Raw genomic sequence first — 26575 nt, 5'->3', positions numbered from 1 at the left:
ACGGAATAATGAGATTTAAATCAACATTTCTGTCTTAATTCATTTTAACTATTACTTTTGATGATTTCATACTTATATACAATTGGATATGATGATAGCCACCCTCTATTTTCCCCTTTTATACTATAATGTTTGCCAAAATCCATGTTTGTGGGAGTGGTAGGTTACATTATTTTAATTTTGATCCCTGGTCACACTGTCCAATTGTCTTTTGAATATTTTTGTTTATGTTCATATGCCTGAGTTGCTCTTAGCCTGGGGCCAAGAAGCTTCTTCCTGATGAAGAGGTACATGATGGGTTAGTGCTAAGAGTAAGAGACTGAGTGCTCAGCACAGAACAAGATGTCTGTATCAAGCCTCTATTCAAATAAAGCTCAGGAAGCACAGGGGAAGAAGAGGCAGAAAGAATTTAAGAGCTGGAAGATGCAAAAGTGACATGTAAGTTGCTGTCTTCTAGATACGGCATGGATGCTGCCCTCAGATTTTACAAAACCTGTGGATGCCCACAGAAGACTCATAAAAGGTTGAATTCCATCCACTTATTATTGATATTTGACAGCTGATGGGAGAAGGTGATTGATTCTTCTTTAAGACTATGGCCAGCAGATGGACTTGGTTGGTTATCAAATATATACCACAAATTCACACTTGAGGAACAATATTCTTGCTGCTCTGTAGATAATATGAGAAAATGGCAACAGCAAAAGGTAGATTGAAAAGTGGGACCGCAGCAGAAAATGCTAAGGAGATGATGGCACGAGTCAGCACTGTAGCACTGGGCCAGGCAGGAGCAAGGAAATGGGAATTGAAATCGCTGCATGCAGAGTACATGCTGGGGCTCTCTCTCTCTCTCTCTCTCTCTCTCTCTCTCTCTCTCTCTCTCTCTCTCTCTCTCTCTCTCTCTTACACACACACACACACACACACACACACACACACACACACACACACACATATGGAGGTCATGAAGCAGAGAGACCTGGGTGGAGCCAGGCTCGCTCAGATCAAGTCCTGAAGACTTTCAAGAGAAAAGCTTTCTGACAGCATACACAGGTGAACTAAAGAGCTCCCATAGAGCGTCTCCTCCCAGTGGTGGTGCTGTTTGTGTAGTCTGTAGCACCTCAGGGAGGCACAGCCTCATTAGATGACATCACTGGGACTGGGTTATGAAGTTTGCACCCCTTTCCTGCTTCCTTTTGACTTCTCTGCTTCCTATGTGTGGACAAAGGTTTGACCACCCAGCTACCTCTCCTGCCGGCATGACATCCCCAACACTTATGGATTCCTTTTACCTTATGGGAACCACAAGCTAGAATAAGTTCTTTTGAAAGCTGTGCTTTGTCACAGTATTCCACCATGGCAACGAAGGAGTAAACAGCACCCACAGCGATGCCTTCTGGAGATGCTGTCACTGGTTTCAGGAATCATAATGACAATGACAGACCAGGCTAAACACTCAAGTGGATTTTACTGTCTATGGGATGTAGGAGAGGGATGCGCCTCAGATAGGACTCAAGACTGGCTAGTGTTACTGCTAAGGTTACTGTGTGTGCTAGCAAACCAGCTCTGCAGTAGGACCCTTGCCTAATGAGTGCAAAGAATACTTTGTGATTAAAATAAGTCAACATGCATGTGAGTGCATGTGTGTTCATGCATGTGAGTGCATGTGTGTTCATGCATGTGAGTGCATGTATGTTCATGCATGTGAGTGCATGTGTGTTCATGCATGTGTCTGCTTCATAACTAGCATGAGAAATGGCAATTACATCTCAGAATTTGAAGATCAGAAAGCAGTGTTGAGGATCCATCATAAGGAAATCTAGCATGCTATGGCCATAACGCTTAAAAGAGGAAGAAAGAAAGACACCGATCTGAGAAAGGTGAAAAACAAGCCATAGGTGTGTGCAGAGTCTGTTCCTAGCAATCACTGTCTCTAAGGTGTCAAGATAATTTATCATGTATCTGTACCCACATTATAAGCAGAAGAAGTGATCTAGAGAGATAATTTAAACCAAGTAGAAAGAGAAAGGCTACAGTAAATTTGAACTGGTTAATGAAACATGGAGATCAAAAGGCAGTTCATGGAAAACCATGGACAAAATAGTCAATGCTTGTTTTCCAATATTCTATAAATAATATGGAACATAAGAGGTGATGAAAAATAGTGAGACTGGGGTATCTGGGTTGTTTGAGAAGTGAGAAGATACAAAACAGCTGATAGAAAACATTTAAGTATACAATTATTGAGGACACATGAGGGTTTTTTTCTGGAAGTTTCTGTGTAGCCTTTGATTGTGAAACCAGGAATTTATGTTAGCCTGAATTTTTCCATTCAGGATTCAGTCTCATGACTTGGGCTGTGAGGAATACCAGTTCTTCATAATAACGTTTCTGATTCTTTTCTATAGGGGATGCATAAATAAGAATGTTCGCTGGACTTCATTGCCTTCATAAGGTCTGAGGTAAGACTGAGTAATAAAGGAAGTGATGCAGGTAGAGACTGGCCTGGTACAACAGCAATCTTAACATCAGAAGCAGTGATCAAGAATGCTGGCACAGGAATTTGGGGCACTTTTTCTTATTACCAACAAGATCAGAACTATGAAAAGGGCCGTGAGGTAGGCTGAAGGAAATTATGCCACCGAGTTAATATGTGGTCTGGTTGGCCATTTTCTCAGTCTTGTTCTGCAAAAGTGGTTTGAATGTGTTGACACTTTCAGGGATCAGTTGGTTCTCAGAAAATGATTGACCCTTCTTCTAAGTACGACCTTGCTCTCATGACTATTTACCTTCATCTACAGGGGTAAGATGGCTTCTGTCCTGCAGGTTTTGTGCTCCCTGGAACCAGAGGTGACTGAAGAGTCAGGACAGTGACTTAGCGCTGTGCTTCTATCCAAGCAAACGGCGTGCAGTGATGTCAAGCTTTTGTCCTGTTCGCAGTTGTCCTTTGCCTCCAAGTAAAACATCAGAGTTCTAAATGTTATCTCCATCTCACTTCAGGCTTATCACAAAGCAAAACCATATAAATGGCATTTCTGCTTCTGGGCGGAGGAAAAAAGTGTCTGTGATGACGGTGATGATAATCCCACTGACAACCCGTGATAATCCCACTGACAACCCATGATAATCCCACTGACAGACAACCCCAGTGTCATGCTTGTGGAAGCATGGATTAGTAGGGAGGTGCAAGGGTGCATGAAGGTGCAAGGGATCAGGAGACAGATGGTTATAATCCCTGATAGTGGAGAGTTACCAGAGTGTTTCTCAGGCTCTGAGGAAGGAGAAAAGGCCCGAATGTAGAGGAGAGTGCTGTGAACAGAGATGACATAATCCAGATGCGGTTGCATCCCAGGTGGGTGGGATTTGAATAACAGTGAAAGAGAGGGACCTAGTTGAGAGGTGGAAACACAGAGATGTTTGGAGGGTTCTTCTTACTATGTATTCAACTGATATTTCAGGATAATAGATGTATATGAAAAAGTTATATAGAGAAAGAGACTTCAGTGAATTGGAGAAAATAGTATTTGATCCCAACTGTGGCCCAGAGAAGTCACTCTACCCTATAGTCAAACTGAACAGCTTTGCATTTCATGGAGTATATGGGATAAAATTCAGTAAAATCTTTATAAGGATCTGGAAATAAAGTCTATCTTATGCCTCTACTGAATGAAATGTAAAAGCAGTGTTTGCAAAGATCAAACTCCTTCAAGTGACTTAAGTGAATCCCGGGAATAGGATCCATAGTCATAGTGATATAAGATTCTCCATCTCAAGAGAATGTAATATTCACAGTGTGTGGTATACAGTGAAATTGCCACGTGAAAAGACGAGCTGATGGCTAACCCATAACTGATATGGATACCAAGGTTAGTGAATGTAATTGTTTGGTCGCTTGTTTTTAAAAACAGTAAAATTCTAACATTAAGTGAAGAATAAATATGTGAAAGATCACTGTTGAGATAAGTGTTTGGATGTGTGAACAGAAGAACGTGGATGAGTTGAAATTAACTTCACGGTGAAGTAGACATTAACATCCAACGTGCATGGACCACTGTGGCAGGTAGATGAGTTCATGCACGTTGGGGAGGGTACAAGTGATGGAAAAATAATTGAGATGTAATCTGAATAAATTAATTTAAAACTATGTTTTCAGGTACAGATAGATGTTTTAAGTTGATAGAGATGAGATATGATAGATATTGATCTACATTCAGAATTTTAGAGTCGCCAAGATAGGAAAGATGTTTCCTTCAAGGTTGACAAATACAATAAGCCAAAACACTATGAATATACCATTAATATAACTCCTGATTTTTTGAGGGTCTTCTTGCTGTATGTAATTTATTTTATATATGTGTAATAGCAATGTATATATATATATATGTATATATATAAAACACTGAATGTGGATTTCACATCACAAAGTTTAATGAACTATTGATTCCACTGAAAAATATCCAACATGCAATGAAGAATAAAAATGAATAGGGAAGTATCTTACATAACAAATGAAAGGTAAAATAAAGACATAAAAAACATTTGTGACATTTGAAAAGTACAAGGACCAGTCACCCACAGACAGACTACATGGTAAGAGTATTCAAAGGAAGGTCATATCCTATGAAGAAAACACAACAAGGGGACTGCTGGGAAAGACCAGAAAAGGTTATTTCAAGGCACATATAGAGATGTAATGCATCGATTGCCATGGCAGAGAAATGACTGTAAGGAAGTACGTCCTAAGTATTGCCACACCTTCAGCAAGAGGATGTAGTCATAGACAGAGGTGCTGTGAGTCACAAACTGTACGTTAAGTCAGAGAGAGGAATTTTTATATCCTACAGTGGCCACTGATACAGCAAGTGAGTTTTAACTGATAAGCCAAAGTCTGAGTTAAATCAAGGAATACACAGTTGAAAAGAAAAAATAGGGAAATGGATTAAATACCTATAGTTTATACAACACCCTGGCAGATTTAAACCAGACTCACGCCATCCTGTAGAACATTAAGCTTCAGAACATCCCAGTCTAAAGCTGACTATTGCCACATGGCCTATGAATTAGAAAACCAACCATCAACTTTATATTAGAAATGTTTAAATATAATTATACAAGTAAATTAAAAAGAAATGTTATCTGGTATTCATCACAGCAGAGCAAAGCTGAGCTCACTTAATTCATTACCTTGAAAATACAGGCTTGTTTGCCTAGTATCAGGCAAAGGGATACATTCCCTGTTGAAATACCTCAAGACTTAGAAGCTACCAGTCAACTCCTTTGTCCGATCCGTTATGGTGACTAAGTTAGCTCATAGAATCCAGGTGTGTAATTTAATCTACACACATTAGAATGAAATTCTTTTATAATTTTAATATTTTTCATCATATCTTCTGTGGTTGGAAATTATTTCTCACACATAAAGTGGTGCGGAATATTTGGGCAGTTGGCCTTTGTTGTTAGAGAGTTGTGAACTGGTGTACATCTTTGTGGTACTAGAATGGAAACCAAAATCCTGTGGGAAAAGCCCAGCTGACATTTTCTTCTAAGATGAAATGAGAGTCTCACATACTTCCTAATAATATACATTCAAATTTTCCCACAAATCATCTCTTAACTGGATTTCTTAATCTGCATTTGGTGTTTTACTCTTCCTGCTTTTGTAAGCGTTGCTCAATCTCTGGATGGCCAGAGCCATCCATGGTAAATGTAAGTGGCCCACCATATGCATGTGCTCAAAGCATCCTGTCTATTTCAGTGTTCACAATAACTTAATACATGACTTTCTTCTCCTCCCCAGATATCTGAAATATGTATCATCTATGTTCATTCTCTGTGTTCTACTCCATAAAAATATTCATGCATGTCAAATCTATATTTTTAGTGTGATAAACAGTAACCTCCAACTTTTTTATTTTGACAAATTTTTTTACATCTTTGACTGTCATTATATCTAGAATTCCATAAAAACGTACACATTTTGCTATACTTTTCACTCATGTCCTTACCTCACTCTGACCAATGTAGAACTTTAATTCAGAGCCACACTTGCTCCTTTTAAAATCTCTTAGTTTGTATCTTTCTTAGATTCACCTGGATGCACCAAGTCTTAATTAGTTCTAAATAATATCACATCCAACACCTGGATCTGAGGTATTGAATAAATCATATAAAATGCTGATTTATGATGCTCAAAATGTATAACACAAAGTCATAAATAGACATTCACAGTCTCACACAACATTTGCTTATCAAATTCAACTTTGCAGTGGAAGCGACAATATTTGTGCTTTTCTCAAAAGATCAATACCAATCTCCTTCTCCAGCTACTGAGCTCTCCTTCATGTTCTCTGCTGTTGGTTATTATCAGTTACAATTACTGCAGCCCACGCTCATGCTTTTTCACTAATCATATCGTTAAGCAGCTCAAAGCTGCCTGTGACTGTGCTGGGTTACGGTCAATGCAACCTGCCTGGGAGTTTACAAGCCAGTGCCCGGTCCGGATCCCACCTACGTTTTGACCCAGTTCTCTGTGTGTCTCTGTTTATTATTCTGCTCTTTTAAAATATGCATTGCTTCTGTTTATAGGCTTCTCTCACCAGATTCACAGTCTTCAAGATGAAGACTTATTTGCTTAGACTCCTCCAAAAACATGTTCACCCTAGAACCACTTGAGAAGTTACGCATTTGAAAAACTTGGATATTTTCATGATAATTATTTTTTTGTTTATGGTTAATTCACCAGTCTTTTGCTACGGTGCCTCTCTTTAAGTTTCTGGAAATTTTTGATGCTCACATAGTAACATTTTCTTTTTCTTTTTATAATTAATTAATTTGTTTATTTTTATTTACTTATTTTGGAGGTATAGGTAAAATTTATTACTGACACATCAGAAGTCCCAATTGTTGATGTGTTAAGGTCCCTCAGCACTAGGGAGGCAAAGGACCCCGAGTAGCTGTTACAGGCTAGTTTTAAAGGCAAAAACCACAAAGCAGATGGGGTTGCTTATCGCTTCTCTGAACTATTTGTTTATTATGTATACAGTGCTCTGCCTGTACAGGCACATGCATGCCATATCATGTTACAGATAGTTGTAAGCCACCATGTGAGTGCTGGGAATTGAACTCAGGACCTCCCAAGGAGCAGTCCGTGCTCTTAACCACTGAGCCATCTCTTCATTTTCTAACCTCTCTGTTTTCATCATAGCAGGATATTCAAAGTGACACCCAGTCCCTGGCTCAGTCATTTATTCAGGGATACATGAACATAGCAGATGCCCTACTTGTGAGACGAAAGTGCTTCTTGCTAAAATATTTTCCATGTCTTTTCATGATGACATTGTGATGTAACTAAAAGATTGTGCTCTGCTCCTTTCTGAACGGGACTTCTGAAGGGTTTTATGGACTGATTTTGTTTTCACTCAACACCAACTCAGAAATCGCCTCTAAAATATTATCCAGATCTTCAGAACTAAAATAACTGCTTCCCATTTATATTTTTATCTCAACTTCCAGTTAAAAATTCCTTGAAATATGTTTTACTAATATTTGTCTCTGTGTTCCTTCAGCAGAACAGAGTCAATGGAGAATACAACCTATTCTTCAAATTCAAGTTTCTTTAGAAAGTGAGGATGCAAGGAGACTCCCTACTCTGCTTTGACCAAAGACCACAAGGAGTTTACCATACAGCATTCTTTCATTAGACACTGTATTTCCTTACTATCCCTTCTCACAATAAACAGCATAATCCTGTTAGTAAGAAACACAAGCTACCATCACATGAATTGCCATCACTTATCTATTTGTACTGTGTCTTGAGTAGACCTTGATCTGTTTCTTAATGCAAACTTCTCCAATGCCACGTTGCTTCCGCCATGACAGTATTTGTAAAGAAGGTTTGGGGTGAGAGGACTTGGAGAGGAAAGGGAAAACCAGAGCTCTGGTTGGGAGGGACGGAGCAGAAGAAAGGGGAGGACTGCAGTCAGGATGTAAAGTGAATATATACATTAAAAAAAAAAAAGGAATTTTTGGGAGGAAGAGCTACAGAGTACACACCTAAGACACAGACATTAACAGAGTAAGCCAGCACCAAGGAACTAAAGGTCAGCCACTTGTTGAGACAGAATGAAAAGCACCCAGGGAATGTGAGCCATGATGCTGAGGCAGGAGAATGACAAGGGGCTTTCACTGTGAGGCCTCTGGTGGTCAGAATGGGTTTTGATTGTGATTAGGAAGTAAATGTATTTGGATTCCTTATATAATGTAAACAAAAAATCTGGATCAAGAAGAAATGGGAGGATACAAGGGATGGGATAACCACTGAGATGTAATATGAATAAAATAATTAAAAAACCAATAAAAAAGAAAAGAAAACACTGCATTAAAATGTTCATAAATACCAGACTATAAATTTGTCCAACTAAATAAAAAAATTTGAAATTTTTTTTATTAATTTATTCTTGTTACATCTCAATGTTTATCCCATCCCTTGTATCCTCCCATTCCTCCCCCCCCACCCCGCCATTTTCCCATTATTCCCCTCCCCTATGACTGTTCCTGAGGGGGATTACCTCCCCCTATATATTCTCATAGGGTATCAAGTCTCTTCTTGGCTACCTGCTGTCCTTCCTCTGAGTGCCACCAGGTCTCCCCCTCCAGGGGACATGGTCAAATGTGAGGCACCATAGTACGTGAGAAAGTCATATCACACTCTCCACTCAACTGTGGAGAATATTCTGACCATTGGCTAGATCTGGGAAGGGGTTTAAAGTTTACCTCCTGTATTGTCCTTGGCTGGTGCCTTAGTTTGAGCGGGACCCCTGGGCCCAAATCTGCCTATCATATTGTTCTACTTGTAGATTTCTAGGACCCTCTGTATCCTTTTATTTTGCTATTCTCCCATGCGTCTCTCATTTAGAGTCCCCATAGGATGCCTTCCCCTCTGTCCCAGTTTCCTGGTAAGTGAAGGCTTTCGTGGGACATGCCCCTTGGGCTAGTATGCAGATATAAGTGAGTATATACCATTTGATTCTTTCTGCTTCTGGGTTAACTCACTCATTATGATCATTTCTAGCTCAATCCATTTATCCACAAATTTAGGGAATTCCTTGTTTTTAATAGCTGAGTAGTATTCCATAGTGTATATGTACCACAGTTTCTTTATCCACTCTTCTACTGAGGGACACTTAGGCTGTTTCCATGTTCTGGCTATTATGAATAAGGCTGCTATGAACATGGTTGACCAAATTTTCTTGTTGTGTGCTGGAGCATCTTCTGGGTATATTCCAAGGAGTGGAATAGCTGGGTCTTGAGGAAGCCCTATTCCCATTTTTCTGAGATAGCACCAGATAGATTTCCAAAGTGGCTGTACCGAATAACCCAATTGAGAAATGGGGCTTGGATCTAAACAGAGAATTCTCAACAGAGGAGTATCAAATGGCTGAGAAACACTTAAAGAAATGCTCAACCTCCTTAGTCATCAGGGAAATGCAAATCAAAACAACTCTGAGATTCCATCTTACACCCATCAGAATGGCTAAGATCAAAAACTCAAGCGACACCACATGCTGGCGAGGATGTGGGGAGAGAGGAACACTCCTTCATTGCTGGTGGGAATGCAAAAAAAATTGAAATTTTAAAAATGTTTTTTACTCATTTAACTTCCATGTTGGTGATTATTCATTTTCATTTATTTTTGCTTTGTTTTAAACTCCTTTAAAGAGTCTTAGAGAAGTCTCTGTCTGTGCGTAGATGATGACTCACAGCATTTTATGCTGTAGATATGCCCTCTAGTTTCTTCCGTGTCTTCATCTGTCCATCCACCCATCTACCCATCTGTCCAACTACCCGGCTGTCCATCTGCCCATCTACTTACCTGTCTACCTACTCATCTGTCCATCTGCCCATATACCTATCTGTCCATCCACCCATCTACCCAGCTGTCCACCTACCCAGCTGTCCATCTGCCCATCTACCTGTATCTCCATCTACCCATTTGTCCATCTCCCCATCTCTCAGGTAAAAAACAGAGCAGAAAACAAAACGATCTGATAGCTGTGGAGGGCAGAGCTTCAGGGTAAGTGTGATCACAGGTCAGCTGCTAGTGGAACCTCCTTCTGGCTTTCACGTTGCCACCTTATTTTGTTCTCAGGTGGTGGACAGACTGCAGGCCTGATGTTTACTTCTATCCATGAGACTTCTACCCTCCCAGCCTAAATGACTTCTCAAACATCCGACCCCCAACCAGTCCTTTTAGAAACTACACTTGAATGCAAGGATTTTGTTATTTTGTCTTTTTTTTTTTTTTTTTCCAGAGCTGAGGACTGAACCCAGGGCCTTGCTTTTGCTAGGCAAGCGCTCTACCACTGAGCTAAATCTCCAACCTTGAATGCAAGGATTTTATCATCTACAGCACGAAGGCTTTGTCATTCTTTAGGCATTTTAGGAAAGAGAAGCACTTGGTTATACCACACTCCACCTTTAAATTAGTGACATGAGGAATGTGAGTGAACCAAAACCTACCGTCATACAGGCCTTCGTGTTTTCATTTGTAGAGACAGTACATGTTCAGGAAGTTCAACGCAAACTTCATTACGCTCAAGAGTCTGTGGATTCTTCTCCAGGTTTTAAGCCAATTGTGATGGTGTTAGTAACACGTGCCCTTCAAATCTGGCCCTTTGCTCCACTGCAGTGGGACTGAAGGTATTTTTAATTCTGTTCTGATTTTCATTTGCTACCTGCTGGGTAGCTCAAACTAGTCTTTTGCCCTTTAAAATTCTCACGTGTAGGTCTGATCCCTGTCCAGTATATCAGACCGTGGAGCATACAGTTGAGTACGCTTAACATTATCTTGGAAGCTTTCACCAACTTTAAGGCTGGAATGCCATTCATGTCGTTGTATTTACCAAGGAAATAGAGTTTTGTTTTAGTGTTTGACATATACCATTATGCACTCCAGGATGGCTTCAAACTCAGAGCCTTCTGTCTTTGCCTCCCTAGTGTTGAAATAATGGGCCATATCATTTTGTCCTTCAAATATTCTTTAATTCTCATTATTCCTCATCCTCAGCTTGTAGGTCATGCTGAAAGTAATTAAATAAAAACAAAATAAATTCACAAGTTCATTTCTTCTCATTGGCAAATTAATGGAGTTTTACCTCCTGCTGACACAAGGGTGCTGTGCTGACACACACACAAAAATAACAGCACACTCTGAGACAGTCTCTTTGTATGTATTTCTGTAGGAAGTGAGTGTTTCATATAGAAAACTCTGATTTATTTACCTTCCAAGTTGATATACAGTAAATGTCAGATCACAGGTCATCGGACAGTGAAGCATTTCTCTGTTCACAACATTATCTCTGACAGATCCCTGCTGCTTCACTGGGAGGAGTGGAGGCGGCACACAGGGACAGTGGAGCTACAGTGAAAGTTTTCCCACTCAGGCTCAAGTTGCATTGGTCCTAAAATAATATATAACGGTTTCACTTAAATTCAATGAAGAAAATTACAAACTCTTTCGGGTATTTCCTCTAAAACAGGAAAATAATTCTTACATCCACAAAAGTGTTGTGAATGTAAGTAGATATACACTATAGAATGCAGTGTGTGTGGGGACAGCATTGGGAAATTCAGTATGCTTTCTACTCATGAAGAAAATGCTGGCAGTATTTAATAAAGAAGACAAAAGATGTTAATATCATGCCAATATGTTTGATAGATCAGAGTGTTAGTGGACTAGAGGCAGGGATATCATTAGGAAGCCATTACAATATTTTATTCATGCAATAACAAGTAAAATATAAACAGAAGTAGAGATTAGAGGAAAAGAAATATGCCATTCATTTACTGCAAGAAGGAAGGGACCTTACAGCATTTCTCACACACACAGTCATGCTAACTGCTCACAAGTGCTTGGATGTACATGCTGAGCCACAGCAGAAGGAAGGGAGCCATAGCGGCAGCCCACAGGTAGTTCCTCTGCAGCCTTCAGTCCCAGGTGTGTTTGTAGTGTCCTGTCTGGATTCTTGACTACAAGAGGCTGTTCTGTGGCCATATGGGTGCTTGGTTCGGGCTCAGAAATTGATGCAGGTTTTTTTCAACCCACAATCTAATCTTAGAGAAGGCTTGATGCTTTAAAAGTCAAGCAGTTCCCTTCAGGCACTGTGAAGATGCTCTAGGTTGCTCCCCAGAACATCTGGTGGGACTGAGCCTATGTTACCCTGGCAGCAAACTGCTTATTAATGCCCCAGTATTGGCCCTCATGCCTCTCTTCCTCCTCGCCTTACTTCCTCGTTCTTCTCTGAATGCTGAAGGCTCATCTCAGCATATATGCCTGAAAATCCTTGTCTTTGGGTTTTATGCTGTTAAATGTGGCATAATCTATGATGGAAAGTAAAGGAGGGATATAGATCCTGGCCCTGATGGTAATTCCACGAGTCTCCTTGAGTGTTTTAAGCCATTGGTAGTTCCTTGTGTTCATATTGAAGTGTCAAACTATTCAGTGCCTTGATGTTCTGGAGCAAAATGGCCAATATAGTCTTCTCTTGTGCCTTCTCTTGGGGGTGGCACATTGAGCTGCCAAGAAAGACATCATAGTCATCACTTGTTGAAAGGACAAAGTAATAATAAACTGAAAGGTCCCCGTGAATGAAACAGCCCCGCGTCAACTGTGAGTGAGTAATCTCGTGTTCACATCTCTTTCCATCGCTTCCCCTGTGGGTGCGCGGGTGTTTCTCCAGAAATGCATGCTTCTGCTGTGTTTCAGTCTGGGCAGCATTGCTGTGATGAACACGCAGCAGCTCAGGAAAACAAACATGCGACAGATCTGAGAGCTGACTGATCATAACCTTGTGTCTGTGGCCTTTAGTGTCTACTGACAAAAATCACAACGTAAGTGCCAGATTCCAAATGTAAAGCAAACCTGTTTTCTGTTTCTGAATAAGCAACCATTGTGCTAGAAGGTTCTGAGTAATTTCCACTCCACAGTGATAGCGACATGGCAGGCTATCCCAGGACATGTCCCCATTAGAATAGGAAAGCCAAGCTCCTTTACACTTGAATAAGATCGGGAATCTGTTCTCAGCTGAGGACACCAATGTGAACATAAAGTACATTTAGAATGAAAAATTGGCAGGAAGTCCTCCCTGAAGGGTCATTTAGTACTTTGCTCCATATGCAGCAGTCCCTCAGCTCATGAGTTCTCTTGCCTGATGGAGAGCTAGTGTGAGCAGCAATAGCCCATTGAGTGTGCGTGAAGAAATAAGACTTCAACCACACACACACACACACACACACACACACACACACACACATTGCTGTGTCACTCTTTAGATGATTTTTTTCAGACAATACAGGAAATAGTTATGCCCATATATTAAGTAAAACACAAATTATATGACATGTTTATACATAATTAAGGTATAAAACACACAAATGAAATAACCATTTAACCCCCCCTCAAAACACGGATGAAACTGTTTGGAGGCTGTTTAACAGTTGCAAGATACTAAGTTTAAAGTTGGAAATTTTAAGAATTTGTAACTTAACTGCAGTGGGTTGAATAATAGAATATTTCTGTTTCCCAAAGATTTATAGCGTTGGTGATTTAATGGTTAGTGTTAATTGTCAGCTTGACAGTGTTTGGCATCTCAGGGGATGTGGGCCTCTGGGCATGCCTGTGGGGATTATTAACTGAGGGGGGAGAGTCAGCTTGTTGGTGAGTGGGGACATTGCCTGAACAGGGCTTCCTCAGTGGTATAAACCAGAGAAGGCGGCTGAGCATGTGCATGCGTTCACCCCTCTGTTTCTGTACTGTGAATGTGATATGTGCAGCTCCTGTAACCTGGAGCTATGAGATAGAATAAATGTCCTTTCTATTGCTTTAATCTGAGTATTTTTATCCCAGCAACAGGGAAAGGAAGTAATACAAACACTCTGGAATGGGATAATCACTCTTTCAGGAAATTCAAAGAGAGGCTGTTGAAAAGGCTACCATCAAGAGTTTGCCCTAATGGGAGAAGACATGACAGTTACATCAGCACAGGTGGCGAGCATGCCAGGCATTAGCTCAGAACTGTGCTTCCATGCCTGGAAAGTTTATGCTTGCCTGAAACCAGAGGAAAGGTTGCGTCCTTCCGTTCTCCTGCGGCAGTCATTAAGGAACCTTCTAGCTTCTCTGAAGCTTTTAGCTTCTCTGAAGCTTTGATGAGAGTAAGTGTGATTTTCCCCGGAATGATAACAGAAGTGTGGTTGGATGAAAGTGAATTTTCTCCTGCAGACTGCATATCAACAGAGCAAGACAAGGAGGAAGAAGAGAAAGCCCCGAGTGGTCTGTGCAAACATGGAGCGTATTATCAAAGCTTGAGTCTGTAATTGACTTCTCCTGTCCAGCATGTCTTTAAAGCCAGAACTTGTCATAGTTAAAGCCAAAGGCTTTTATCCTGACCAGGAAACATGGGACCAAAAAGTCACTTAACAGAAACAGAGTGACAAAATTCCTGGTTTTATTTTTTAAGCAAAATTTCTCCACTGAGGAATAACCTCTACATTTCAACATTACATATCCTTCATTTTAAAGATGGAAAATAGCATCCTGAGAATTCCAAGTGACCAATAAATGAAGGGAAAATTAAGAATTAAAATTCAATATGTTCATGCTAGTATGTTGTAGTCACAGAGGTAAGGTAAGACCTGACAGAAAGTGCCTTCAAATAGCATGCTCGCAAATTTCTCTCTGTAAAAATCAGGAGCATGTAACACAGTGTCATTAAGTGCTTCCTTAGATAATATAAGTAGGGCTGGACAATCTTCCTGCTCATTCTATGTGAAAAGTGACAGAAGAAATTTGATAATGTATATGGAGCATAGTAATTTTCCTCACTTTGAGTATAAATTATATGGACATTTAGGAAAATTCTGAGCATATTCCTGTGATATAGGAATGAATTTTGGGTCAAAAGCCATGTTTCATGGAAATAAAACAGGACAATGAAGAACTGGCTGAGGGAGGCTTGAACTGGCTGAGGGATGCTTACAAGGAGACCAAATCCCAGAGTCTCATTTCCATGGATCTCACTATAGAGAATGGGTAAGGATTGTACAGTCATGGTGATCTTAGTGCCGTAGTGCTGTGTAACAGTGGATTGAGTGATGATGCCTCTCCCAGGAATAGTGATCTTGAACACTTGCTCCCTGTGTAGCACTGTTTGGGGAAGGTTCAGGAGGTGAGGTCTTGCTGCAGGAAGTACGTCACTGTGGGCAGGCTTTGTGAGCATTGGCCCTCCACCCACTTTCATTTCAAAGTCTCTGTGTTCTGCTTGTGGCTGAGGACGGGAACTCGCAGGGTTCTAGCCTCCCTTTGAGCTGCCTTTCTTCCCAATCACTCCATCTGGAACCATGAGCCAAAATAAAATCTGGGTTCTGTGAGCTGCCTTGCTCATGGCATTGTATCATATGAACAGACAAGTATCTAACATAGACGCTGGTATGAGACATGAGCTGCGGTTGTGAGCAACTGAACCCTGTTGAACTTAAGAGGATCCCAGCTGATTGGCTTGGTTCTTCTGGCTTAATTGACCCTATCAACAAAACACCATCAATATGGTAGACCACTGACTGTTATGTTTTGTGCTCACTTGCACTGGCTGGCTTTTGTCAGCTTAACACAAACTAGAGTCACCTGGGGAAGAAAATCCTGAATTGAGAAATTAACTCTATCAGATGGGCGTAAAAACACACATGTGGTGCATATTTTTTAGTGGAAGATCCTGCCCATTATGAGCAGTGCCACCTGTGGACAAATGCTCCTGGTTCCTATAAGAAAGAAAACTGAATGATCCATGGGAAGGGAACAAGTAAGCCGCATCCCTCTATGGTCTTGGCTTCCGTTCCTTCCTATAAGATCTGGCACTGAACTTCTGCCCTGAATCCCATTAACGATGGGCTGGGGACATGGAAATAAAATGTAAACAAACTCTTCTTTTCCTAAGTTGTTTTATCATAGCAACAGAGAAAAAAGCTAGGACTTGTGATGTCTGCTGAACTTGGGACATCCTAGGACATGGATAGAGCACTAACTGTCAAATCCAACCCAAGACACATTTAGTGTGGTCAGTTCATGGCTGATTCGGTTTTAAACATGGTGGGACATGTGTCAGAGTCCAAATCAGTACTCATTAGATGAAATGTCATGCTATCACATACAGGCAAATGTGAAAATCAGACTTGGAACCAAAATCCAGGAAGTCTGCAGGCTATGATCACACTGTGAGGACACCCTGTGTGACCTCTTGGTTTGAAAAACTGAATCGGTGGTAACAATGGCTCCTACATGGGCTGTAGGTCAGCAAGCTGATATCATTCAAGGCGATGCTACCACCCATAACCATTTGGTTAAAACTCTTGATAAGATGCATTAACCATTTGATATTCCTCTGTTGAGAATTCTGTTTAGTTCTGACCCCATTTCTTAATTGGGTTGTTTGGTTTGGTGATGTTTAATTTCTTGAGTTCTTTATATATTTTGGGTATTAGACCTTTGTCAGATGTAGGATTGGTGAAGATCTTTTCCCAGTCTGTAGGCTGTCGCTTTGTTCTCTTGACAGTGTCTCCTGCCTTACAGAAGCTTCTCAGCCTCATGAGGTCCCATTTGTTAATTGTTGACCTTAAGGCCTAGGCTGTAGGTGTTCTGTTCAGGAAATTGTCTCCTGTGCCAATGTGTTCCAGGCTCTTTCCCACTTTTTCCTCTAACCAATTTAATGTCTCTGGTTTTAGGTTGAGGTCTTTAATCCACTTGGACTTGATTTTTTTGCATGGTGACAAATATGGGTCTAATTGCATTTTTCTACATGTAGACCTCCAGTTAGACCAGCACCATTTGTTGAAGATGCTATCCTTTTTCCATTGAATGGGTTTGGCTTCTTTGTCAAAAATCAAGTGACCAAATGTGTGTGGATTCATCTCTGGGTCTTAGATTTGATTCCATTGATCCACCAGCCTATTGCTGTGCCAGTACCATATTGTTTTAATTACTGTTGCTCTATAGTACAGCTTAAGATCAGGTATGGAGATTCCTCCGGAGGGTCCTTTATTGTATATGATTGTTTTTGCTATTCTGGGCTTTTTGTTTCTACATATGAAGTTGAGAATTGATCTTTCAATGTCCTCAAAATATTTTGTAGGTATTTTGATAGGGATTGCATTGAATCTATAAATTGCTTTTGGTAAGATGACCATTTTTACTATGTTAATTCTCCCAATCCATGAACAAGGGAGATCCTGCCATCTTCTGGTGTCATCATCAATCTCTTTCTTCAGAGATTTAAAGTTTTTTTTCAAACAAGTCCTTCACTTGTTTGGTGAGAGTTACTTCTAGATATTTTATATTGCTTGTGGCTATTGTGAAGGATGTAGTTTTCCTAATTTCTTCCTCTGCATGTTTGTCATTTGTATATAGGAAAGCTACTGACTTTTTTGAGGTAATTTTGTATCCAGCTAATTTGCTAAAAGTGTTTATCAGCTGTAGGCGTTCTCTGGGGAAACACTTAAAGAAATGCTCAGCATTGTTAGTCATCAGAGAAATGCAAATCAAAACGACACTGAGATTCCATCTTACACCCATCAGAATGACTAAAATCAAAAAATCAAGTGACGCCACATGCTGGAGAGGATGTGGAGAAAGAAGAACACTCCTTCATTGCTGGTGGGAATGCAAACTGGTACAACCACTTTGGAAATATATCTGGTGCTATCTCAGAAAGCTGGGAATAGGGCTTCCTCAAGACCCAGCTATTCCACTCCTTGAAATATACCCAGAAAATGCTCCACCACACAACAGGGACATATGCTCAACTATGTTCATAGTGGCCTTATTCATAATAGCCAGACCATGGAAACAGCATAAGTGTCCCTCAGTAGAAGAATGGATAAAAAAAACTGTGGTACATTTACACTATGCAATACTACTCAGCTGTTAAAAAAAAGGAATTCCCGAAATTTGTGGACAAATGGATTGAACTAGAAATGATCATAATGAATGAGCTAGCCCAGAAGCAGAAAGAGTCAAATGGTATAAACTCACTTATATCTAGACACTAACTAGCCCAAGGGGCATGCCCCATGAAAGTCTTCACTTATCAGGAAAATGGGTCAGAGTGGAGGACATCCTATTGGGACTTTAGGTGAGAGAAGCATGGGAGAATGGGGAAATGGAAGGATCCAGAGGGTCCTAGAAACCAACAAGAAGTACATTATGATGGGCAGATTTGGGTGCATCTGGGCGGGCCCAGGGGTCCTGGTCAAACTATGGCACCAACCAAGGACAATACGGGCAGTAAACTTTGAGCCCCTACCCATATCTAGCCTATGGACAGGACATTCTCCACAGTTGATTGGAGAGTGGGGACTGACTTTCACATGAACTATGGTGCCCCATATTTGACCATGTTCCCTGGATGGGGAGGCCTGGTGGCACTCCGAGGAAGGATAGCAGGCTACCAAGAAGAGACTTGATACCTATGAGCATATACAGGGGGAGGAAGTCCCCCTCAGTCACAGTCATAGGGTAGGGGAGTAGGGGGAAAGCAGGAAGGAGGGAGGAATGGGAGGATACAAGGGATGGACTAACAATTGAGATGTAATATGAATAAATTAATAAAATATTAAAAAAAGAATCCTGGAGAATTAAAAAAAAAAAAAAGAAGCGTTAACCTATCAGATTATGTTTTATCTCAGGTCCCTTTGAAACAATTTTCCTCTTTGAAAGAAAATCACTTGAAATCTACATTCAGACTTGAATCATTATTTTCTGCCTCACAGATAATCAATGAACCTGCATCCCTGAGAAATCTATCCCAGATACTGACTTACAAGCCATGAGTCAGATTACCACCTCTGTGTCCCTCTGTCCATTGACGTAGTAGGTTCAGCCGACTTGAGCACTGAAATATACTCAATAAGCCACTGCATGTAAATCTGCATCTGCTCTTCTGAGGGGCCGTGGTTTAATGTCTTTAGGCATCCCAGTGATAACTGGATGCAAGAAGATTGAGCTTTCTATTCTAGGAAAAGTTACATCTGTAAGAAGGGCACACATGGTGAATGCAAGAAATTTCGCTGCATTCTCACAGTGATTTGCTGGCCCTTTCTGTCCAGAGGACCCCAAAACAGGTCACACATGAAAACTCAACATGATCAGGATTATGCTGACTTTGTAGAGTAATGCAGTGAGTGCTAGGGAACCCCAGTTTTGTGTTCAGCCAGGGCTTTGTTATTTATGAAACATTTTCTGTTTCAGTGTTCAAAGTTTTACGAGAATCAGTTGGCAGAGGATATTGCTAATTGACTATGGGCTATTGTGAAATTCCTACTTAAATTAAGTATATGTTTCCCCAAGCATTTAAGGTGCCAGAAAATCTATGTAGAGGGGAAGACTATACAGAGTAAATTGCTTTTAGAGAATTTTAAATATTAACTAATAGGCACAGGAACTTGCAGTTTATCTAACACTGTGCTGTATGGAATCACGTGATGGAATGTTAGATGTAAAATGTGATGACCTATGTTTTTCCTTTCTTATTTTTAAAAATATATTTTATTAATTTATTCATATTACATCTCAATTGTCATCCCATCCCTTGTATCCCGTCCCTTGTATCCTCCCATTCTTCCCTCCCTCCCATTTCCCCCTACTCCCCTCCCTTATGACTGTGACTGAGGGGGACTTCCTCCCCCTGTATATGCTCATAGGGTATCAGGTCTCTTCTTGGCAGCCTGCTGTCCTTCCTCTGAGTGTCACCAGGCCTCCCCATATTTGACCACATCCCCTGGATGGGGAGGCCTGGTGACCTACGTTTTTCATTCCTTCTTCCGTCCTTCTTCCTTCTTTTCTGTTTCTTCTCCTTCCTCTCTACTTTCTCAGTGAATATGCACAGGAAACTCTAAGATAAGTAAGAAACATGGCAACCATCCACGCTTTTTGTTGTGATCGGCCTTTAAAAAGAATCCTTTAAAGCCCAGCGTGAAGCGAGGCTCGTTCTTCACAGAATAGCGTTTGCAGTGACAGCCTCAAATTGTGAGATTTGGCTCTGTAATTGAAGTCACGTGCTCCATCCGAGTTTCATTTGCATGGACTGCAGGCTATAATTAACATCAAGTATCAGGACAAGATCAGACACAATAGAGTCCTGAAGCCCAATCAGGCACCAAAATTGAAACAAGCCTCTCTCGGCCACTTAGCCATGCAAGGCTAGGTCCATGCCACCACAGAGAAGGGCCCATGACAATGCACAACGCTGTCTGATGGTGAATTGGTTTGCACTGAGATCATCCCTAAGAGCAGGAATAAGGTCGCATCTCATGCTGACTCCTCCTCTCATCTTAAGCCCATCTTTTATTGTTGACATCTTGACTTAGTTGATCTCCCAAAAATGCAAACACATACCCAAGATGTATAGTCAGACATGGAAGTCTCCAACACGAATATACAAAACAAAAGTCAACTCACACATTCTTCTCCTCTGAATTAGTTTTCTTGTGCATGCTCCAGTTTGGTGAAGATCTTTCTATCTGTGAAACTCCAAATGCATAGGAATATATCTAATTCAAAAGCTTTGGTATTAGCAGGGGCGATTTCAGGAGGTCCTCAGGCTTAGTTAGTGATACCATAAAGGGGGGGGCTTATTCTGCTCCTCCATCCAGTGATGACACAGTGGGGAGATTCCTGTTGTAGCCCAGGAAACTACGCTTTCCCAAACATCGAGCGTGCTGGTGCCTTTAACTTAACCCTCTGTTTCTTCAGAATGGAAAGAAATGAAGTTCTGTGAGTTAGGAGACACCTAGTTGATGGCTATGGCTTCTTCCTACAATAGTATATATGTACAAAAAGAAGCTTCCTTCCTTTATGTTTGTATGAAACACACTTTTATACACTGACATATAACTCTTTTTAAATTTTAGTACTTTTATTTTTGAGATTATGATAGAGTTACATCATTTTACTCTATTTCCTCTCTCCAAATACCTCCATATAACCTCTTTCTGCTTTTCAAATTTATGGTGTCTTTTTAAATTAATTGCTGTTACATTATTATATGTGTAAATATATGTGTATAATATATTAGTATAGTATATGTGTAATATATGGTATATATAATATAAGGATTATATATAATATAAGAAATATATATTCTTAAAACCAACCTGCTCGTGTGTATAATGTTACTTACATGTATATTTTCAGGGATGACTATTTGATATTGACTCCCTAATCACTGTGCTCTTCCTTAGGGAAGAGTGTTTCTCTCTCACTCAGCACTCCTTCATTTCCTGTAATCCTTTGCGTAGGGTTAATGGCTTGTAGACTTTCCCCCATACATAGGACCTAAGTACACCATGCACTAAAGCAGGAGAATTCCTGGCTACATTCTAAATATTGGTCCTTACATCCACAGATAAGTATGTTCCTCACCTATCATCAAGGAAACATCTCTTTGTAGCAGAAGGAGGACCACTATAGATATCCACAAACAATCCAAACACAGAGTCTGGAGCCCAGTCCCACAGGGAATAATAACATATAATGCATTCCAGCACACAAGGCTAAGTGGAACAAATGTGAAAACCAGAGGATCACGGACTGTGCTATGGGATTGTGTCTGTGAGAAATGTCAGAAGCTGCATCCATAAAGTCTCACCAACATGAGTGTTCAACGTGAGCCCAAGAATGAGACACCAGAAGAAACCTTCTATTTTGTTTACTTAGATTTAACAACATATTTTTTTTGTTTCCTATAGCTTCTCTGTTGTAATTTCATGGCTGAACATCTGGCATATATATGGATCCACTATTCCTTACCTGATATATACATGTCTCTCTTCATCCTTCATGTGATGGTGTCTGCTACCCAATACATTATTTATGGTCAGTTTATTCCAATTATTTATAGACTGAAAACTAGAGGCTGGAGACATGATTCAGCAGATACGAGTACATAGTGCCAATTCTGGAGGTCAGAGTCCAGTGCTTAGCACCCACATCAGACAGCATAACCACCTGTAAATTCATCCCCAGCGAAATCGGTAGGGATAAGATTATTATGTAATTCAAATGCTGATTTCTGTATCTTTGCAATCCTTGTTCTGTCTCAATGCTGTGTAAACACTGCTTCCCAACTGTTCCCTGCTATGCCAATAAAGCAGCTAACAGACAGTCACTGAGCATGGGAGAGAATAGAGCTGGACTTCCTTCCAGCCAGGGGAGGAGGAAGTAGGATCATTGGCCATGGGGAGAGGAGCTGAAGCAGGACAGCTAAGAAGGGCAAGGATTTCTGGGATGTATGCTTGGAGGAAGCCAAATTAGCTTAGAGGATTAAGACCAGATTAATAACTGCTTAGTTCTTGTGCTGTGGAGCTCTTAAAATAATATAATAGAGTCCCAGTTTTATGTGTGATAGCCAGGTTAGGAGAAAACCTGAGAAATAAACAGTTTTTATAATTATAATAGTATAATAATATAATATAATAAATTACTTATAATCTATAATATTACAATAAGCATGTTTTTTTACAACTATAATACTTTTGAAATTAGGAAAGTCCCAAATAAAGAAGGAAAATGGCTACTGTTAGATGGGAGGTTAGGAGTATCATTGGCAAGATAGTGTTTTCACTGTCTATTTTATTTATCTGCAGAGCAAAAGGGACTCTTCTGTCTTCCTAGTGAGTTGTTATCATTACTGAACTCTGAATGACACGTGTCCTTTTGGCAGGACTCTTTCTCAGAGGATGCCTGAGGTAATCTCTAGATAATTACTTCTAGCTGGGTTGGTCTAATTATATGCATGCCTTACACCCCGATCCATACACCCTGAAATGCTGGCTTCCCCTCAAGAGCCCCCTCATTGCTTTGGTGGAGTGAGGCTGATGTCATCTCTAAGGAGGGTTCTTCCTTGTCCCGAGTCTGTAGGCACATCATCGAATCTTCACATATTCTTCAAAGGTCTAAATCAGATTCTAAGGGCTGTGCCTTTTATACACTGCGGTTCATTGGTAGGCTCTTTCCTTTCAGGAATGTTTAAATCGACCATTTGTGTTTGAAATCTGCTGTCAGTGTGTTTATGGCATGCAAGAGAAGATATTTCATTTATAATACTTCTTATGGTCACATTTTAAAAATCAATACAGATTAGGTAAATGATATCATTGAAGACAATACTTCTAAAGTAGAAAATAATTTCCAAGTCATTGATAGGCATATATGTTAAATTAGCAAAATTAATCAACGAATAGACTTTTTATTTATTAACCCATATCATCATTTTATAGACACAAATATAATAGTATACTCAAATAATTACCATCCTTGGCCTCTAGCACAGCAGAGATTTAGACAAAGCAGTAGAATATGGGTGGGGGATAATCCCAATCTGAAATAGCCAGAGTGAATGACATTGCTCTCCAGCACTACCCAGAGATTCCATTAAACTTTTGGGCACATCATAGTGACACTGGACAAATGCTCAGTGCAGTCTAGCATTTATGAGTGTTCTGAAGCAACAAAACAGGAAGTACAAATTCATTTCACCAAGAAAAAAGTAAAATAAGAGAAATTAGAGCCTAAAAACCAAACTTTTCCAAAAAGATTTAAAATTTGAGCTTCTAATGAAAACCATACATGTGCACCAGTGGGCTACTGTTCACATAGAAACACGTTTATAAAGCATCAAATTAATTTTAACAGATCCCATTCAATCTGATTAAATCCATATAGAGCAGGTTCTCACATTGTTAGTCAGAGTGTCATTGACCATTGTTTGTAGCGCTGTATAGCAGACAGGTATAGAAAACGGTTTTTGGCCAGAATGAGCTATTTTAGAATCATGCTGATGTTTCTCAAATAAAACTAACATTTTCCAGTATTATAAATGATATTACACAAGTATCTTATTTTTTCTTATATGCTGGTAATCTCAGTTTCCAAAATATCCATGAGCATATTCATTTTCTTCTTCTCCAGATACACATCTGTCTCACTTCAGAACAACTATACCAAGCCACAAACCAAGAACTTGCTCACTAAATTGATTTTCAAATATTAATTAACATCATTCTTTTCCTTCGAATATGTCTCATCAAAGAAACACACTCAGACCTTCTTTCCAAATGAATAATCCTTGTTTTCAGCATAGTCTTAGGCAGAGAATAGTAAACCCACTATATTTCCATAAGCTCATTACCCAGCCCCACAATCTCCAGGCACAAGGGCCTCTTACTCCAGAATGATGGTTTGCTTCAATCAGAAAATCTTCATAGAGAGTCCTTCTCACCAAAGTCCACAGCACAATCACTCCTGACAATACCTGCTGTGTGGGCTTCATGACTACCCAATGATGTAATCCTCTACCCCAGCACACTCACAAGAATCCCACTGCTCTATGGACCCTCAGTCCTTTACCTTCTCACACTTCTTTCCTAGCCTCTGGCAAAAGATGATCTCTTACCTTTTCTGTAGCTTTGACTTTTCTAGCATTTCTCTTTCCATATCTAAGGGAGTGATTATAAGCCACCATGTAGCTGTGGTGGTTTTAGTTTGGGAACTCCCATGATGTTCAGACTAGAAGCAGGACTGGTCAAAGGCCTAAGAAGTAGTAAGCCAAGTTAAACCTGAGTTCAGAAAAGGCTCAATTCCCAAGACAACCATCTAGACAGCCAGAAGGCAGTATTTTCCTTCCAGATTTTATCTTCTACTGAGCTCATCAATTAATTAGATGATTCCAGTCTCTAATTGGGATGACAAAGTATTGTAATCAATAAATCAATTGAAATACTAAATTCATCTAAAAATAATCTCAGCCACACTCACAATGCTTAAGCAAATACACAAAGATAAATAATTTCCTTTTCTCATATGCTTGTAATATATATGGCACACACAATTATAAGCATACACACATCTACATGCAAAGGTATGATTTGCATGCATAACATTGTGCTTTGATGGTTCAAACAGAATTCACTGATGTTGGACTCGCAGAGTGTGAGAAAACCAAGCTGGGCGTGGTGGCACACGCTTTTAATCCCAGCACTCAGGAAGCAGAGGCAGGTGGATCGCTGTGAGTTCAAGGCCAGCCTGGTCTACAAAGTGAGTGCAGGACAGCCAAGTCTGCAAAGAGACCCTGTCTCAAAAAACCAACCAACCAACCAACCAACCAACCAACAAACAAACAGAGTATGAGAAAACCAGATACTCTGTAGATAATTTTTTTACAAGAGAAAATTACTTGCCTTTATAAGATTGTGGTGGTCCAAAATCTTAAGTATTGTCAAGCACTGTCTCGGAGGGCCTTCTGAACATTTCTGAAGAGAATCATTGCCCAACACAGACATCTCATGTAGCATTGACTATTCTAGGCTGTGTGATGGAAATTGCAGAGACACACACTGAAGAATCCAGACCTCTTTTAAAGAGGTCTGACTTTGACTGGCAGGCATTCTTCCATGACAGTGTCCTGAGAGAAGGGAACATGGGATCAGAAGGTAAGACGAAAGAAACGGTTGTAATCAGATTTGCATGAGCCATGTTTTATGGCACTCAAGCTCATTAAAAAGTATGACATCTTACCTACTATTTTTAGAGGAGACATTGGAAATAGCAGAAACTATCATATGGCACGAAGTTAGCAGGAAGTTAATCAAGCACTGTTTCATAAAGGGAACACAGAGTATCTCAGGACTATTACAAACTGAGCTTGCAGAGGCCTTGAGAGTAATAACTTCAGTCAATTTTGAGGGAGGGGGAGAGAAGAAAGCCAAGCATTCAGGAACTGAAATTTTAACTCTTTCATGGCTCTGGACCCAGTCCTAGACTAGCCTTGCCAAGTCTACCCTTGGAAAGAATTCAAAACATTTGTCCTTTTATTGAGGCATCTGACAAAGCTGTGGATCAGTCCAATTCTCAGTGCTCTTCATTTGAAACCCACGCAAATTTAAAAGCTTTCTAAGCCACATTAGTTATTGGGTCAGAGAAAAAATGTTCACTAGGAGTGCGCTGGGCCCCAGCACACAGCTTACACCGGAATTATGCCTCTGCTCTGAACAAGAGTGGAACCACATTGTAAAATACATAGCTGGCCACAGAGAAGCTAGCTCAATATGTTCTTGTGTGCTTAAAAGTATTATTATGTTTTTGCTTATGTGGAAGGTATGTAAAATTTCATTGGATTTCCACCTAATTTCTGACGTGCAAAAGCCTGAGTTTATCTGAAATGCATGCTATGCCTATCTTTCAAGTCTAGCCAGCATGAGGCAGAGGCCCAAGGTGATATTCTGGGGGAGGGGGGCAGAATTGCAAATGGTTCCTGTAACTAAGTCAGCACCTCAGAAAGTGAAACTGCTTAGCCTGAGACAGAACAGTGAGGACGCATTGTGGGGTCCACAGGGCAGGAAAGGTACCTGGACCTCAGAAATAAGTAGGAGGAATGCTGCCTTCTCCGGTGTCACATCTTCAGCACAGGAGAAATGTAGGTACAATTTTCTTAACCAATATATTTTATTACAACTTATTAACTGAGTGTACGTCACT

The sequence above is a fragment of the Acomys russatus genome, chromosome 23, assembly GCF_903995435.1.
Source record: "Acomys russatus chromosome 23, mAcoRus1.1, whole genome shotgun sequence".
Lineage (NCBI taxonomy): Eukaryota > Metazoa > Chordata > Mammalia > Rodentia > Muridae > Acomys > Acomys russatus.
This window is presented reverse-complemented; position numbering follows the sequence as displayed.